This window comes from Lactuca serriola, chromosome 9, assembly GCF_051521515.1.
Source record: "Lactuca serriola cultivar US96UC23 chromosome 9, Lser_US96UC23_V15, whole genome shotgun sequence".
NCBI classification, from domain to species: domain Eukaryota; kingdom Viridiplantae; phylum Streptophyta; class Magnoliopsida; order Asterales; family Asteraceae; genus Lactuca; species Lactuca serriola.
Window position 1 is genome coordinate 185,487,786 of NC_136416.1, and position 8,361 is coordinate 185,496,146.

Here is an 8,361-nt window from a genome sequence, read left to right on the forward strand (position 1 = left end):
TTACAGGTGCCATTTTTAAATTTTGATATCTTTTATAATTTCTTGTAACTCGGAAGGTATCCTTCCATTATACATATTCTTTCTTTATAATAACATTCTTGATATTCCTCATCTTCTTTAAAAAAAACCATTTTTTCTATATTCTAAGGGAGTATCATTGCCTTGTATTAAACAAGGTTTTCATAGAGTTCACACACATTGTTGCCATAAAGACAACCGGAAATGTCTACTCCTACGAGGTTTATTCTTTTCTTCCTATTTTAATCATTAAATAATATATATATATATATATATATATATATATATATATATATATATATATATATATATATTTCTTTATAAATTATAAACACCCATTTCCATATATTTCTCAATAGGCAATTAAAGAATTAAACCTCAAAACCAAAAACTGGAAAAAGCTTCTAACCGATGAACCCTTCACAAGACAAGACATCATCACAATTCAGGTAACATAACATGACTTTAATTTCAAACATAAAAGGCAAAATAGTCATTTCATACATGTCTTTTTAGAATCCCAACACACTCGACAACAAAGCCTTGGTGGATTTCGACCGTGTCAAAAAAAGCCTAAAACTTGACGATGAAGGTATTTAATTAATCATTTTCCCTTTTAAATTTTTAATATTCCGCCAATTTAATGCAAATATTGATTCATGAAAGTACCTATTAGAAATCAAGAAAATGGAATCAGATCCAAGCTACAACATAAATGTAAGAGGTGACATAAAGCAAATCTGGGACAATAAGTATAGTTTGTTGGAGTTTTTCCGACTTTACCCTTATTATAAATTCAATGACATGTTGATTATTTGTACAGTAGATAGATCAAATCTGATGAATACTAGGATATTTGTGTCTAGGATTGAACTGCACATGCACTGTTCTGGTAGAATTTACTACAACCAGATATACAATATATAACAGTCTCCCATTTGGCGATGAATTGTTGCTTCCAAAACAAACAAAACTATCATAACATGTCTAAATCAATTGCTAAAGCAATCATGAGTAAGTTTTACTTACAAATGCATAAGAATGTTATTTAAAGTGTTCTACTTAATAATCTTTTAAGAAATGGTCAAAATCGGTGGTCAATTGTTGTTCTTTTGTTTACTCTAAGCATTTGAGTTTGCATCAACTGTAAGGATAAAGATTCCCAATGTACCTCATAAACAATCGTTATTTAAAACTCTTATTCTTCATTTCTATCATATTCTTCTAATAAGCTATCAATTCCAATGTTGTCAACTGTTTTTTAGAATCTTTATGATTTGTATTTAGTTTAATCTTTTATAAGGATGAAATTATCCTTGAATAGGGCTTATATATGATAAACATTTTTGGTAATACATGATACATTTGCATGTATTAAAGTCTTGATGCAATGGCATGCTGTGAAATTATTTTTAATTGGATACTCTTAATGTTCTTGTTTGTTTTTGTTGATTCGGGTAACAATCTTGTTGAATTAGAGGTGAAGAATGCATGGCTTTCTGTTGAAAATAGAATCAGATGTTAATGGTAACAAGTTTAACAATTGAGTCCATACGGTTAGATGATAAGGAACTAACATAGTTGAATAAGTCCTTCCCTAATCTTCAAGTTCTTAACTTGATAGATGTTAGAGGACTTAAACTACCCACAATCCACCTTATCCACCTAAAAACATGTCACTGGACTATAACAGATGCTCCACTATTTCTAACTTAGGATTCACTAGGTATGACTAAAGGGCCTTTTGGAAGATACAAATTTACCCTACAGAATTTGTTCAATATTTTCCCCAACATGACTTCTTTATGTTTTCGGTCAAGGGCATGGTTGGGATTTCAGGTGAGGAATAGCATATTTGGAATTGGGATGGAAGGATTGAAAACTTTTTATGGTTATCTGATGATAGTTGACCTTTCATTGACTTTATCCTCGGTTGCTTGTGTGGTTGACCAATGCTATAACTTGGTAGATGTCTCCTTACTTATCCACCATAATGTTTCTTCTTATGTATCGAAAGCTTTTATGCGGACATGCATGCGTATGCGCAATGCGTGTTGTAAATTCAAGAAATAGCAATGTACTTCCCATAAAAAGTTAAAAATTATATTTTTTGAAAACTTTGCTAGATTGTTTAAAAGTAGAATGTCCTAATAAGAATTAATTTTAAAAGTAGAATGAAAATGACAAGTGATTTTTTGTTATGTTTACAGGGTTGATGAAAGCGAATAGCTGTGGAGTTAGAAGAGGAAAAGAAAGCTCAAGTTGGAAGATATAAAATGCTGCAAATGCAAGTGTTACATTCTTCATTTCAATTGTTAGTATGAAACACATAGTACATTAGATGTATGCAAATTTATATATTGTAAGAAATAGAATTTTATGACATTACATTTTATGCAATAGATTGTATTTTTTGGATATGATATTTTATTTCTATTAAGATACATTAAATGCAAATTTAATTTAAACATTAATAAATATATAAATATGTTTTTTTAAACATTTAAATTTACGATACGCAAAAATATGTGTCATCTTCATTTATGACATGGCCTTTCTTGACAGGGCTTTTAATGATATGCATTGCATGTCATAAATGGGCGTCGTAAATGCGCGTCGTCTATAGACGACGCGCAAAAGCGTGTCGTCTCTCATTATGACAGCGCCTTTCTTGACGCGTATTTGCGCGTCGTCTGAGCGTTTTACGACACGCATTGCGCGTCGTAAAAGGCTATTTTTCTAGTAGTGTTTTCTTGGTCTTTCTGATTCTGGGTGTTACAACTCTCCCCCCACTTAAACTAGACTTCGTCCTCAAAGTCCACTATGGCCAACTGTCCTGCAATCCGCTCACATCACCCCTGCCTGATAACTATAACTCCGGCCGACCACTCTCATGGACCTTCCGCCCGGTTACCCAGAATAAAACTAGTCCTTGTAGTTATCGATCTTCAAGTGCACTCCAATCCCACCAATCCTGAGCACACAGCTCACTCAACTGACAATCCTTCCAGTACTCCCCAAGTACTTATGCTGAAATTCTAGGGGTTTCCCCCCCCCCCCTTTGTCCTTGCGCGTTTTCTTCCCTTCCAACGGCAACGTTCCACCACGAACCACCTCCTCTACCACTGTGAAAGACATATGCTTCATGCTATCCATTACTCCAGCCACTCCTAGTGCTGGTCACTACCACCAATACCTATCGAACACCTCATGCTACTATAACTTAGCGTTGAGCACCCAACCCAGCGTATGGATTATATAATCCTTTAAGTAAAAGATTCATCCTTGTAACGGTTAGACTCCAACGAGAGCTGCGCAACAGGGTCAAACCCTTCCCTCTGAGATTATCCAACCCTGCTGCGAGAGGCGTAGCACTCCTCGGTCAACTAGCTATCCTGCACCATACTTCTTTATTGTCACTTCCCTGCCTTAAAGTCTTGACATTTCTCATTCGCCTTCCGAATGGACCGAGACCACCTCTGGTCCCTCTATAGATTATGCCGATAACTGGGTTACCAGATACTCACCGGTCACTACAACTAGCACAATCTCTTAGTCGCTCCCAACAACTTTCGAAGAAACTTCGGCTATCTAAACTGCTCTATCTATCCTGCCACTCTGGAGCTACGAGTCTTGGGATCCTCGATCCCCTATCTTGACCCTAAGGTCCCTACCAGGTCCCACCTGTGCTGCTATAATCTCACGGGCCTCGGCCACAGGTCTCACCCAACTATATCCTAGAGCGGTCCTCCCCTCTAGTCTCACCTGCCTAACTACTGTCGCACAGGCCTCGCCCACAGGTCTCACCCAAACCATACTACTAAGCAATCCTGCTCCCAGGTCTCACCTATACTGTTGCTAACATACGGGCCTCGCCCACGGGTCTCACCCAACTGCATACTGGAGTGGCCTCACCTAACAAGGGCTATGCAGGCCAACTCCATACTAAACCTCAACGACTTAGGCTTTCCTGATCCCCATCGTTTACTAGGAGATACGGGCCTCCGCCCACACTCTGCGAACTAAACTGCTAATGAACGCTACAACTTACTCGCAGTCTTACGACACTTTCCTCACGACTTGCTGCTGGGGAATGCTACGGCTACCCCCACAGTCTTATATCCCGCCTAAACTCGCACATGGCGAAGGCTCTGCAACCTGGTTTTCCCGAACCAGTCACCCGCTGGACATGAATACACAAACTCAAGGTTGGAAAGTTTTCTCCAACTCCCAACTAACCTGATCCTCCATCCAAACAGCCACTTGAGTTGCTTCCTTCCTTACCAAGACTGGGAAACCACCCTAGTCTTGTACTTACTTCTATCCTTGGCCACACATATGGCTCTCCCCCACTTCGACTTGACTAGCTCCTCACGGCTCACAGCTCAGAAGAATTTCCAATTTTTCCTACCATCCCCTGGCCACTTCGCTGAAAACCTGACTAACCACAGCTGGGGATCTAACCGATCCATTTCCAATCGACACCTTCCCGAACTAGCAAGGCACTACCGCCATCATCTGTCCCGCTGAATGAAAACTCGGATATTGGGCCTTCTTTTGGCCACTCTGACTGCAATGGAAACATAACAGGTCTGATCCCTGGGTGGTGGTAGCAGTACAATCTCTGTTGAAATGACCAATCCGGCCGCACTTCAAGCAACCAGAATCACCACCGCTGCCACTCCTACACGCACCCTCGTGCGTCCTGCCACACTTGCCATAGCGGCCTCGGTCCTAAGGACCTCTCGATCTAGAGTCTGATGTCTTGGGCCTTTTTCCCGATCCCGTAGATACCTGAACCTCCTCCAGCTTCCTCTTCCCGAGGTGTTCCAGATCGATCTCCTTTTCCCTGGCCCGAGCAACCATATCCTCCAGCGTCTTGCAGCTAGACCGACTCACAAACTCTCTGATGTCGTCTCTCAGCATATCGTGATACCGAGCCTTCTTCATATCCTTATCCGCGACATACTGCGGAACAAGAAGAGCCCTCTCCCTGAACTTGGCGGTGATCCCCGCCACCGTCTTGGTCGTCTACTGTAGATCCTGGAACTCCCGGGCTAACTGTTGCACCTCAATAATCGGTGCAAACTCGGCCTTGAACTTGGCAGAGAAATCACTCCATGTCATCGCGTCCAACGCGGCATCATCCCCGATAGCATGACCAACCTCCTCCCACCAATCCTGTGCTCTGTCCTTCAGAAGACATGAGGCGATTCGAACCTTGTCCCCCTCGGGACACCGGCTAGAACGAAAAGCGTTGGTGACATCAGCCAACCATCTGCCACTAGCAATGGGGTCCCTAGCCCCATGATAATCTGGAGCTCCACAAGATCTGAACTCCTGGAAAGTCAAAGTATGCGCTCCCAACATAGCCATCAGCTCTGTGCGAAAGGCTCCAAGCCTCTCATCCAAAATCTCTAGGATACCCTCCTTGATCACAGGAGTATGGTCACGAATACCGCACGTAATCTCAGGTGATACAAACTCTCTCATCCGCTCCTCGAGCTGCTCGATCCGTGAACCCGATTCTGACCCCTCTATGACACCTGATCCATCCACTGGTCCATCTTGCGATGTCGTTATACTGAAAGCATGCCATAACAATCATCAAAATACACATCACTACTGAGGGACCTCACACGCACTGCAAGTTCCCTGGTTTTGTCTGGTCCCCTCTTGAATCGAGTACAGATCCTCTGCTTTCAGTAGTATGGGCCCATACTACCTTCCACATCTATCCGTACTTTCCTCAAGAATTGCCTCAACTCTACCAAGTCCCTTGTACTACTACCATCACTGCACCCAGCACTAACCTCATCCTAGGCTTACCGTAGGGAAACCTATGACCCAACCAGTACTCAGCTGTTGAAGGTTTCCTCTTAATGCCAATCAGCCATTACATGAATACCACCACATGTGATGAGGCTCAGATAATCCTTCAAGCAAAGGACTCGTCCCTACAATGGTTAGACTTAAACGAGAGCTACACAGTAGGGTCAAATCCAGAACTCTGAGATTATTCAACCTTGATCACATGTGACTTAACGTATTCATCTAATGACTAACTCCCATCACTCAGAATCCCACAAGGCACAGAGCAAGCATCATTTAAACAAAGGAAAATCTAACCATAACATAATCCAATCACACTGTTCTATCCTCTACATAGGAATCTGTACTAGCATGCATTATAAGCTCACATAATCAGGCATAACCTAAACAGGTTATCCTAGCACTGTCTAACCAATGCTAGCATATAGCTCAATAAGCGCATATAACAGGCACATAAGGCATCCTCCTAGATCCTTAGCCCTAATCTAGCATGTTGATTACTTCATCATATCATATCATAAACTTGTATGGGTAATTTGGGAGAACTGACTTGAGCTCGGCTGATCGCATGCACCACACCCTTTTTTTCTTTTCAAAGTTCTGTTTTTTCTCTTACTTAGGTCGTGAGTATTCCATCCCGATGATGACTAGACTAGTAGTATGTGGGCATTCCAACCTGTTTGGTTGTGGGCCTGAGGTATTGCATCCTGAGGAGGATTGGACCCATAGTATGTGGGCATTCCAACTAGATAGTTGAGGGCCTGGGGTATTCCAACCTGATGGTTGACTGGACCCATAGTACGTTCTTCCTGATTATATGTATATTGTTGTGTGTGTGGGTATTTTGGGGGAACTCACTAAGCTTTGGGCTTACAGTTTCAGTTCTGGTTTCAGGTACATCAGATGATCGCAGGAAGGCAAAGGTGTGATCGTACAGCTCTTCGTGTTTATGACCTTGTTTCTGGGATACTCTGATATTATACTATTTTGAAAACAAATTTTGTAATGCTTAATGGTTTTGAAATGTTTTTAAAAAGTTTTAAATTGGCTTGAATTTTATGGTTGTTACAAGTTGGTACCAGAGCCTTGGTTTGAGTGAATTGGAGGAACACTCGTGTGAATCCAGTCTCTAATCAAGGAAAGATTTTCAAAATGATTTTTAAATGGTTTTCAAAATAATTGAAGGAGGATGCAAAGTGTATGATCAGCCGGAGCCAGTAAGTAGACCCCAAAATACCATGCAGTTATTTGATTATGTGATATGTTAGAACAGCATGTTAGTACTAGGCTAAGGATTTTCATGAATTGCATGATAGAATTTCCGAATTGTATGATGCCTGATAGCCTAGGGTTTTCCTTTATGAGATTGACATCATTAATGTAGTTGCTTAGTGTATGCATCACGATTGTACATAATTAAGATCTTATAGCCTGAGAATGTTTGGTTCAGCTTTATTTGATGTTCCTTGTTTGGTTGTGGGCTTAGAGTAGGAACGAGTATTCGGATGTCTATGAGGTCCAACGTTATGTATGGCTAGCATACACGAATGCTACAGGGTTGGTGGAAGTTTCATGGGTCGGTTGTGTAAGGCCGGTAGGTCAGTTATGAGATACTTAGCCTTCCTCTAGGAGTGAGGATTGAGCGACCACCATGTATATGTATATTGTTAGGGAATTATGGTGATACTTGAGATAAATATGGGTAGGTGTGGAAGGTAGTATGGGCTCGTACTACTGAAAGCACAGGACCCATATGCGTAGCAAAGAAGTCACAACCCTTAGGGTTTAGTTGGGAGTTGGTTCCCTGTTATTTGTGTAGATTATCTGATATCTTCCTGGTGTATTTTACAGTATGGTGGTTACGAGGCATTTTGTGACTGGATCCGGATCGGGATCAGGGCAAGGTGATCAGGGTGCCCCGACAGCACCCGAGATTATCGACTAGGATGGGCCAGTGTCGACAGAGGATCGTGTCAGGGAGATCATCCACGAGGAGGTGGTCGAGATTGTTTGGGATCAGATTTCAGTGATGTTTGGGTCTATTAAGACCACCATTATGGAGTATTTTTAAGACATATATGCAGCCCTAGCTAACACGGCTGCCACATCAGCTACAACAGCTGTAACAGCGGTAGGGGAGGAGCCAGTCAGGGCTTCTAGTACCAGGACTTCGATAACACGAAGCCCTCGACCTTCGATGGGACTCAGGATCCGATCATAGCCATGATGTAGTTGTCTGACGTGGAGGGATGTTTCTTCACGTGCTCATGTCCTACTGAACAAAAGGTCAGATGTGCCCTGAACTTGTTGAGGTCGAGGGCAAAGGATGGGTGGAGATTGATGACGGGGTCATATACAGATGATCAGAGAGCTGCTGTTACTTCGGAGAAGTTCAGAGATATGTTATGCGCTTGCTATATCCCACGGGTCGAGCGCGAGCGGTTGTCATATGAGTTCTTGGATCTGAGACAGGGTACGGAGTCAGTGACGGAGATCACCCGCATGTTTACC

At 41.9% G+C, this 8,361-nt stretch overlaps 1 pseudogene; it reads left to right on the forward strand.

Annotated features, from left to right (window-relative positions):
* Positions 1-1,542: 1,542 nt before the first annotated feature.
* On the forward strand, positions 1,543-2,091 carry LOC145076373 (uncharacterized; annotated as a pseudogene).
* The last annotated feature ends 6,270 nt before the right edge of the window (positions 2,092-8,361 follow it).